At 55.1% G+C, this 9,890-nt stretch overlaps 1 pseudogene; it reads right to left on the bottom strand.

Moving 5' to 3' along the window:
* Window positions 1–3,552: 3,552 nt before the first annotated feature.
* Window positions 3,553–9,664, bottom strand: LOC125119175 (basic proline-rich protein-like; annotated as a pseudogene).
* Window positions 9,665–9,890: the final 226 nt, after the last annotated feature.

The following is a 9,890-nucleotide window of genomic DNA, read 5'->3' as shown; positions in this document are numbered from 1 at the left end:
TTTGCCAATGCCATGATTACTATACCTAGAGAATCCTAAAGACTCTACCAGAAAACTGTTAGAAGCTCATCAATGAATCTGGCAAAGTTGCAGGATACAAAATTAATACATGGAAATCAACTGCATTTCTATATGCTAATAATGAAAGATCAGAGAGAGAAATTAGGGAAGCCATCTCGTTTACCATCACATCCAAAAGAATAAAATACCGAGGAGTAAACCTACCTAAAGAGACAAAAGACCTGTGTTCTGAAAACTATAAGATACTGATGAAAGAAATCAAAGACGACACAAATAGATGGAAAGACATACCATCTCTTGGACTGGAAGAGTCAATATTATCAAAAGGACTATACTACCCAAGGCCATCTACAGATTCAATGCAATTCCTATCACGCTACCAGGACATTTTTCACAGAACTCAAACAAAATCTTTTAAAATTTGTTTGGAAGCACAAAAAAAACCAAGACTAGCCAAAGACATCCTGAAAAAGAAACCTGGAGGTGGAGGGCAGCAGCCTCCCTGACGTCAGACTATACTACAAAGCAGGAGTCATCAAAACCGTATGGTACTGGCACAAAGACAGAAATACAGGTCAGTGGAACAGGATAGAAAGCCCAGAATTAAACCCACACACCTACAGCCAACTAGCCTATGACAAAAGAGGCAAGAATATACAAATGGAGAAAAGACAGCCGATGCAATAAGTGGTGCTGGGAAACCTGGGACAACCACAAGTAAAAGAGTGAAATTAGAACACTTCCTACCACCATACATAAAAATAAACTCAAAATAGATTAAACACCTAGATATGACAAGTTACTATAAAACTCTTAGAGAAAGCCTCCTTTCTAAAATATTCTACCTTTAACCGATGCTGCCTCTAAGAAGAGCTCATGAGGCATGTGCCTTTTCTTTACGGTCTCAGTCAGGATTCTTGTGACGGAATTTGGGAGAAAACCCACTTCCAACGGGCTTTCCACACATTTGAGAAGCACTGCTAGTTTCTGTGAGTTGATAGGTTCAGGCCATAGGCGCAAAAGCTCTGAACCTGACTGGAGGCTGCCAAGATAGAAGAGTGTGGTAAAGGAGGATATTTTTCTGAGAAGAACGTTCCTGCCTCTTTATTTTCCTTTACTTTTTATTTTAGTAGTAGTGGTTGTTGTCGTCGGTCCCCCACTTGCGCTGTCCTTTTCCTGAGAGCTGAGCGCTCCCATAACACCTCTGCTTGTCACTTTTCCCTTCCATAATCCCTGTGCAGAATGTGGTCCTCCTCAGATGCACTTGCTCCTTGTGAGCATTGCGGTAATCTAACTTTCAAACATCCTTTCCCTGTTGTGTCATCGGAATTCTTAGTCCCTCCATCCTGGCCTGGGTTCCTCTTGTTCCGTAGCCTCACCCAGTCCTGATGAGCCCAGTTTTTTCCATCCCTTAGGGAAACTCCCATGTGCATCTCACTTGGTAATTCAGACGTGGCAACCGGCTCTACATTTTTAGCTGAACTATGGACCTCACCGGCTACAGCCGTAATTTTCTTACGATCAAAGGTATTCAAAGCTGCAAAAATACACAGAGGAAGACGTTTATTTTTGGCCTGGAAGCTTCAGAAATACTTGAAGAGCAAGGGTTTCCGGTCACAAAAGAAATTCCCTGGGCCTAGGGACAGAGAAGAATGCCTCAGGGGAAAGCGATGGAGAGAAATGCACTTTAGGCTCTGTTAAGCTCCCACTACACCTGGCCCACACCCCAAACGATAGGACTTTGAGGTTTTGCCAGAGGAAATATCAGTCTGTCCAAGAAGCTTGGAAAAATGACGCCAAGGCTGTCTGTGGGTGGCCTTCAGCTGAAACCCTGTGCAGGAACCTGCTTGCCCAGCCAGAAGCCGTACAGTGGATGGGAAATGACTGAACAAAGACGATCGGACAAACGGTCCCTCTCTGCCCCCCGTTGGCACAGTCTTTTCCCAGGTGAACGAGAGAGGTATGAACTGGCCTGGAAAATGGCCGAAGCAGAGAGACTGGACAGAGGCACACCATGGGATGGTGACAGGTTGCCTGACAAGCAGAACCAGCTAGAGCCTCAAGAGTCATCATCGGTGCCGTTGTGGGGCCAACCACTAGAGACCCGTGGGGAGATAAAGACAGAGCAGCAGGTGACTCATAACCGGGCACACCCACCCGCCCTGGTGTCTTCACGGACATTACCTGCCACGTGAGGAGGAAGGACCCTGTGTAAATGCCTAAGTGTAGGTAGCCTCAGTTGACTAGAATTCAGCAGAGTCAGAGCGAGAGATAGAGATTCAGGTGAAAGACGTTCAAGATTCAGAAGAAGATAGACGTTTCCCAGATGTGCGGAACACAGGAGTGATAGCCACAGCACACAAGCAAAGCAGACACCAGGGGAACTACGCAGTAACCAACGTGAAAATGAATAAGGGTGACTACAGAACAGGCACTCTGGCTGCTGTGAGAGACGGTCAGCGTGCTTCCCAGTGGCATCTGGCTTCTTGATCATCTTCTCAAGCCGACAGCTCCATGTCCGGGCATGTACTGGACCAGGCAAGACAAGGCTGAAGGCCCAAGGGTGAAAGTCAGGCTGGTGTCTGGGTGTATGCTGCTTTACTGCCTAGTCATCGTGAAAATTACGAAGCTCTGAGGTGGACGGTGGCCCTGGGGTCATCTGAGGCGTGCATGGCATCAGTCCCCAGCGGCCTTTAACCGCAGCCTGCCTGGTGAACCGCGGGATCCGGAGAGGGCGGTTCCCCTCTTCCAGGACTTCAGAACCTCACTGATTCGGACTCGGCACCCCTAGCCGCCAACACACTGGAGCGGCCTTCGGGGAGGGGCTCCGACCCTTGCAGCGCCACTGTCGTGGCTAATGGTGCTGACCCCTCCACGAGGCCTTCTGACTGTCTGCCCTGTCTGTTCTTACAGCAGGTTAGCCCGCTGTGATTGATCCAGACACCTCGCTTTTTCGAGCACAGCGTGCTACCTGCCTCCCTTATGAAAGGCACTCAGGATTGCCAAAGAGCGGGGAGGGAGAAAACGAGGGAGGGTGAACACTCAGCCATGATCAAAAGGGGGGATGGGTACGCTGGGCTGGAGGGAACGGGACCTCGCGTCACGTTTGTGCCCCTCGCGGCAGGATGAATTACTTCAGCAAGTTTAAGGATGTCCTCAGCCTGTGCAGCTCCTTCACGTTGGCTTATTCTCCTGTTTCCCTAAAATTCCTAGACTCTCAGTCACAGGTGTGAAAGTCATAACACCGTGGGTACACTGGTGCTGCAGAACCCAGGGAAGGGCAGGGACAGGCCCCTGGCTTGTGAATACGGTGGTCAGTGGGGAGGAGGAGGAGGCCCTGGCAGGTAGAAAAGGACGGAAACATTCTTTTCCACAAGCAAAGGACGAAGCAGAAATGCTTTGCAGACATGCGGTCCAGGAGGAAACCTGCTGGACGCAAGAGTGACACGGGGGCTTGGAAGCTCCTATGCCACGATCCTGGCCCTCGAATGTCAGCCTCCCAAACACCCAGAAGGACACGGGGCACTTAGAAACTGGATGCAGATGATTTTATTGGTAATCGAAGCTCAACCGTCACATTCCAATGTCACGGCTCTCCGAAGGACGGGTGTTTTCACGCTCATTTTCTGGAACACAAAAAAGCAAGGTCATAGAGGTGTGGCAGGTGGTTTCTAACGCCGGCCACTCACTAAAGGGAAGGGGGCGAGAGCCCGACATTTGTCCTTCTCTTCTTCCTCCTCCTCCTCTTCCCTGCCTAGTTCCTTTTCGTTCCTGGCTTGAAGGTACCCAGCAGATAATGGGCTCTGCATTGTTGTTGGCCAGATCCTTCTTAGGCTGCATCTGTCTGAATTGCTGTCTATAATGTGCATACGTGTGTGAACAAAACAGTTCCTGCCGTATATTCCAGAAGAGCCGAGCAATGAATCCAGCCTGGTAGGGGTGGTGTGTAAAGGAACCACGGCACAGCCAGGTAATGGATGGTGTGCCGTGCTAAAACAAAACCGCAACAACAAAAACAAGGGTCCCGACAGCTCCACCGAGGTCTATGAGCTTGCCTGGGAGAGTTCTAAGAAATGCGTTATTTGAAATTAGCAGTGGAGACCTATGCTCTCCTGTGTGGCTAAAGAAGCGTATGTATGCACTTAAATAGGTAGAAATGTTTCCAGGAAGGTGTCCCACAGAGTGAACCGGAGTACCCTTTCGGGAAGGAAGTGGGGAGGGAGGATGTGCTATGCCTCTGAGAGGTGGCCTCTTGCCTTTCTCCTTACTAGTTTTAACTTGAGCACATGCTGGAAAGGTTTTTAAACTAGGTAGCATCCAGCCGTATGTATTTGCAGTATTGCTTCGCAGTGACAGTGGACCGGAGAGGCCTGGTCAGGTGAAACTTGAGACAGAAAGACAGTGTGCCTGAGGACGAGGGGACGAGAGGTCCAAGGCAGAGCACAGCTCTCCTTGCTCGTTCCCAGCGCACTTGAGTAAGACAGGTCATGACTGGGGAAAGGCACTTTTTGTCTGCTTCTGAGCGTGGAGAATCACCTCGGATAGGATGTGAAACCTGCCAAGGCTTGCTACTCTATGCCGGGATGTCTGACTGGAAATCCTGAAAACTCGGGCCTGGGGCTAGGCAGTGTCAGCATGGTTCCCGTTGGTTCAGGGACACCCAAAAGGTTGAGGCGCTTCCTGCGGGCTTAGCAGGTAAAAGACCCAGCAATGTCCATGGGGTGGCTGTGGTGACCGCTGCCAGGGCAGGTTCAAAGCCTGGACAGGGAACGTCGGCATGCCATGGGCATGACCGAAACAAGAAAAACACTGAAGAGTTCCTGCACCTGCAGGGCTTCGGGCCAGGAGAGGAAAGGGAACTGGATCATACCTATCCTTGAATTCGGGGTCACTGGGGTGGCGGGCTTGGTGGAGGTCTTGGTGTGCTGGGACCTGGGGGTGGTGGGGGTGGCCCGGGCGGAGGTCTGGCAACCAGGTGGGGGGGGTCCGGGTGGCGGTGGTCCTGGTGGGGGCGGTCCGGGCGGGGGTCTGGCACCAGGTGGGGGGGGGGTCCGGGTGGCGGCGGTCCGGGTGGGGGTGGGGGTGGCGGGGGTCTGGCAACCAGGTGGGGCGGGTCCGGATGGCGGCGGTCCGGGTGGGGGGTGGGGGTGGCGGGGGTCTGGCACCAGGTGGGGGTGGTCCGGGTGGCGGCGGTCCGGGTGGGGGTGGGGGTGGCGGGGATCTGGCACCAGGTGGGGCTGGTCCGGGTGGCGGCGGTCTGGGTGGGGCGGTCCGGGTGGTGGTGGGGGGTGGCGGGGGTCTGGGCACCCGGTGGGGGCGGGGTTCCGGGTTGGGGGCCGGTCCGGGTGGGGGTGGGGGGTGGGCGGGGGTCTGGCACCAGGTGGGGGGTGGTCCCGGGTGGCGGCGGGCCTGGTGGGTCTGGGGGTGGGGGGGGCGGGTCCAGGGTTGGGGGTGGGGGGTGGCGGGGGTCCTGGCACCCGGTGGGGCGGGGTCCGGATGGGGGGAGGTCCGGGTGGAGGGGGGGTGGCGGGGGTCCTGGCACCATGTGGGGGTGTTCCGGGTGCGGCGGTCCTGGAGTGGGGGCGGTCCGGGTGGGGGTGGGGGGTGGGCGGGGGTCTGGCACCAGGTTGGGCGGGTCCGGGATGGCGGCGGGTCCGGGTGGGGGGTGGCGGGTGGGCGGGGGTCCTGGCACCAGGTGGGGGTGGTCCGGGTGGGCGGTGGTCCCGGGTGGGGGTGGTGGGCGGCGGTGGTGGGCCAGCGGGTGGGGGTTGCTTTCTTCCTTGGTTTGTCACCGGATGGGGCTGGTCCCTGCTGGGGTCCGTCAGCGGGTGGGGGGTGGTTCCTGATCGCTTGTCGTTAGCCGGTGGTGATGGTGGTCCCCGGCGGGGTCCCTGGGTCCGGGCTGGGATTCGTTAGCCGGTGGGGGTGGTCCGGGCGGGGTCTGGCACCAGGTGGGGCTGGTCCCGGTGGGGGTGGTCCGGCTGGCGGTGGTCCGGGTGGTGGAGGTCCCGGCGGGGGTCTGGCACCCGGTGGGGCTGGTCCGGGGTGGCGGTGGTCCGGGTGGGGGTGGGGGTGGCGGGGGTCTGGCACCCGGTGGGGGCGGGGTCCGGGTGGCGGTGGTCCGGGTGGGGGTGGGGGTGGCGGGGGTCTGGCACCCGGTGCGGCGGGGTCCGGGTGGCGGTGGTCCGGGTGGGGGGTGGGGGTGGCGGGGGTCTGGCACCAGGTGGGGGTGGTCCGGGTGGCGGTGGTCCAGGTGGTGGAGGTCCGGGCGGGGGTCTGGCACCCGGTGGGGCTGGTCCCTGCTCCGGTCCGTCACCTTGTGGTCGTGCTCTCTTCTGATGTCCCTCACCTTGGCTTTCCTCAGGAGGAGGGGGTCTGGGCGGTCCTCCTCCAGGAGGTGGTCTCAGAAACGTCTCAGCGGAGTTTGAGTTTGCATCCTCTAAATCTGTAGAGACCGACACGGGAATAGGGCACATTGTAGGTGGTAGACGCCCCCTCACATTTTGAACCCTGAACACCTTGTCAGCTAGTCCATTTCTGCTGAGCCTGCCTCTCTTCTACCAACAACCTTCCTCCCCACTGCCTCCATCCTCTGCAGAGACTACTTTAGTGAGTCTTAGTAGAGCCTTGCTCTGGCAAAGAGCGTGTCCCTTAAATTGGGCAAGAGAGATGTTGGAGGTCTCAGAATTCCCAGGGGAGGTCTCCAAGGACAGAAGAAAAGCTAACGCAGTGAAACATTGGCAGTTACATGTTGAGTCACGGACATAGCCTGCCAACTGTGATTCCAACCCTGGTCACTTGAGTGCCTGTGTGGAAGCCTCATACTCCAAGCCGAGGTGGATCAAATACTGAGAGAGAGAACGAAAGACAACGTGACGGCCCACACAGGATTCGCTGAATAACCGTGGCCAATTTTCATTGGCACAAGGACACAGTTGAATGGAGAGGCAGAGAGAAAAGCCACCCAGACCCCAGTTCTTTGCATTTTTCCATAAACCATATACGTATACCGAGGGGCATTGGGGCCAACGGGAACACTGGAAGGGTTGGTGCTCAGTAGACTGGAGGAGGCAGAATTTGAGCTGCTTCCCTCTGCTCTCCTCCCTCAGCTGTCATTTCCGGCCTGAGGGAACAGGCCGCATACTCTGTGGCATCCAAGCCACACATCTCTGTTATGCACGTTAGGGCCCTGCTCGTGGGTCCCTGAATCGCGGCTGGTGAAGAATGGCCTATATCCTCTGGGATACTAACATTCATCCAGTCGTGACAAGACAGTGAAAACGACAAGACTCTCTAGAACAGAGCAGTTGCTAAAGATACAAAAAGAAAGGAAGTTGGTGGAGGATTTGAGGTGACCTATCCGGTAGGAGGCTGGGAAATCCTGCACTGTTGCCTTCAAGGAGGAAAAGCACAAGATAAAGCGCAAAATGCATTCCAGATACCTTGGAAGATGCCCCAAGTACCTCGTCCACACAACCTGTGATGCCGTTGCAAAGGGAGGACGACGTGAAGGGGTGACGGGGTGGTTCTTATGCTGAGGGTCCACCACAGAGTCCAAAGAGAGGAGGCCCTGGGTTTTCGTTTGGGTTTGGTTTTCCTGTCCCCCTGGTTTCCGGTCTACCCTCATGCTGGTTCAGGCAAAGTGCTGGGTGTTTCTGTGTCTTATTTTCCTGTCCTTCTGCTCTCCCTCCACATGAGACACTTCACCTACATTAACATGGCCTCACCCAGGTGGGGTGACCGGGAATCAACACGCAGGTACCACCTTCCACAGCACCTTCCACAGAACGGGGCGTGTGAATGGGAGCAAAACGCAACCCCTGGGCCCTGGGATCTCTGTGTCTCTATGGAGAGTGAGCTAGAGAGATTGAGGGTCCTGATCCCTGTCGCTTCAGTAAAAGCCTGACCCGGGCGTCCCCTCCTGCATGTGTGCGACCCCCTCTCGCGAGGCCACCTTCTCCCCCTGCCTGCTTTGATGACTGTAATGCCTTCCCGAGGACCCTTCTCTGTACTGGTCGGGCCTCCCTGCAGTGCATCCCTCACAGTCGAGTCAGTGAGACGTGTGCAGAAATGCCAGGCTTCCCTTGTCAGTCTGTGGTTCAAGACTCTGTACGGGGTTCCAGGTACACTTTATGCAGCGTCAGCGAGGGCGTGAGGGGCCTTATCCTTGCCTTAAGCACCTGCAGCCCAGGCTTTCCACCTCCCCCGCCCCCTTCTCCACCAGCACCCTCACTCCCGTGGCATCTAACGAACCCCACGCAGAGTCTCAGCAACGCCCCCCGCCCCCCTTCTTGGTGCTTACCAAAAAACGGGCTCCGGGCTGAGCTCAGGGCCAGCAAGGCCACTGAGAGCAGGATCAGCAGCATCTTGGAGGAAGCGCTGCGGTTGTTCTCAGCTCCGTCCTGGGAGGATCCAGGCAGCTTCCTTTATAAAGACCAGCAGGACAATGGTATCTTTGAGCTCCATGCTGGGCGGACCTCATCACTGGATGGAAAGGTTAGAGCTGAGCTTTAGCCCAGCAGGATGGAGGGGGTAAGAGGGTGTCAGCATGTGACTTGAGCCCGAGTTGTGAAGGAACAGTGTCCAAGCCATCGGCGCAGACGTCAAAGTTGTTCTGTCACCCTTTGACTGCCGTCTGTTCCCTGAGACTGTTGCTCTGTCCTTCGTGGAGCTGTTGGTGTGTGGGCTGTGCATGTGTCTGTGTGTCTGTGTGTTGGCCGTGATCCTGTGGCCCAGACGACGCTGGTCAATATCTCTGGCCATGATCGTGGCCCAGGCCCCATCACTCATGGCCTGTCTGTCCATACGCATATGCTAGGTAGCAAAACGTCTTGCTGATGCACACATCATCTCTGTCTGTCTTTGAAACGTATGTGGAAAAGCGCTGTCGTGCACACACGGGTGGCGGAAGGCTGAGCCTCACTCAGCCTGCCCGGGCCCCCAGACGTCGTCCGGGAGGCTCTCCCTGCACTTGGTGGTGTGGAACAAAGGTGACCCGATACCTTTCCTTCGTATAAACAGCCTTCGGTGTGCTGGTACTTACCGAAGGCAAAGGTAGACACAGAACACTCCGGGGAACTTCTGGGACAGCACCAAATGCATACACAGTTCCTTGAAGGGATCATGTCATTGCATGTGTACAAGACTTTGTGCCGCTTCTTTTGTAAGAGTCCATGTCCCTCCTTCCTGCTAAGCAGTGTTTTCAACTCTGGTTCCCCACTGACTGTTCAGCCATGCTGCTGGACAAACGGCTATTCCCTTCAAAACCTCCATGGCATCGTCTTGCCCTTCTCTTCTTCCGTCAGTTTCCTTGTTAGCAACTGTATTCACCAATCGTTGTTCATCACGGGGAATTTTCTCTGCAAAGTTCTGCCACTCGTTTCTCCCCATCCCCTATCTCAAACTTATTTGCTGATGTTATATCTCCTTCATCAGTCCTCCCGGTTTTAAGTCTCATAGCTAAGTTTTTTTCTTTTTTGCTATGCTTTTGGGAAGAGTTTTTAAATAGAGCATCCAAATTAGGTCGAGTGTTTACTAGGTTTGTTGACATTTCATTCTAAAATTTGGCAACTAGGTAAGTTTTCCTCCAGAAATTTTCTTCTGTGTTCTTGCTTTTGACGGCCGCACCTGAGGCATATGGAAGTTCCGAGGCTAGGGGTCGAATTGGAGCTGCAGCTGCTGGCCTGCTCCACAGCCACAGCAACACCAGGCCTGGCCTGCATCTGCAACCTTTCCCGCAGCCTGCGACAGGGCCAGATCCTTAGCCCACTGAGAGAGGCCAGGGATCGAACCCACATCCTCAAGGACACTGTGTGGGTTTCTCAACTCAATGAGCCACCGCGGGAATGCCCCCTTAATTCTCTTCCTTA

Source organism: Phacochoerus africanus, unplaced genomic scaffold (assembly GCF_016906955.1).
Source record: "Phacochoerus africanus isolate WHEZ1 unplaced genomic scaffold, ROS_Pafr_v1 Scaffold_170, whole genome shotgun sequence".
Taxonomy (NCBI): domain Eukaryota; kingdom Metazoa; phylum Chordata; class Mammalia; order Artiodactyla; family Suidae; genus Phacochoerus; species Phacochoerus africanus.
The sequence above is the reverse complement of the archived record's forward strand: the minus strand, read 5'-3'. Positions and strand labels throughout refer to the sequence as shown.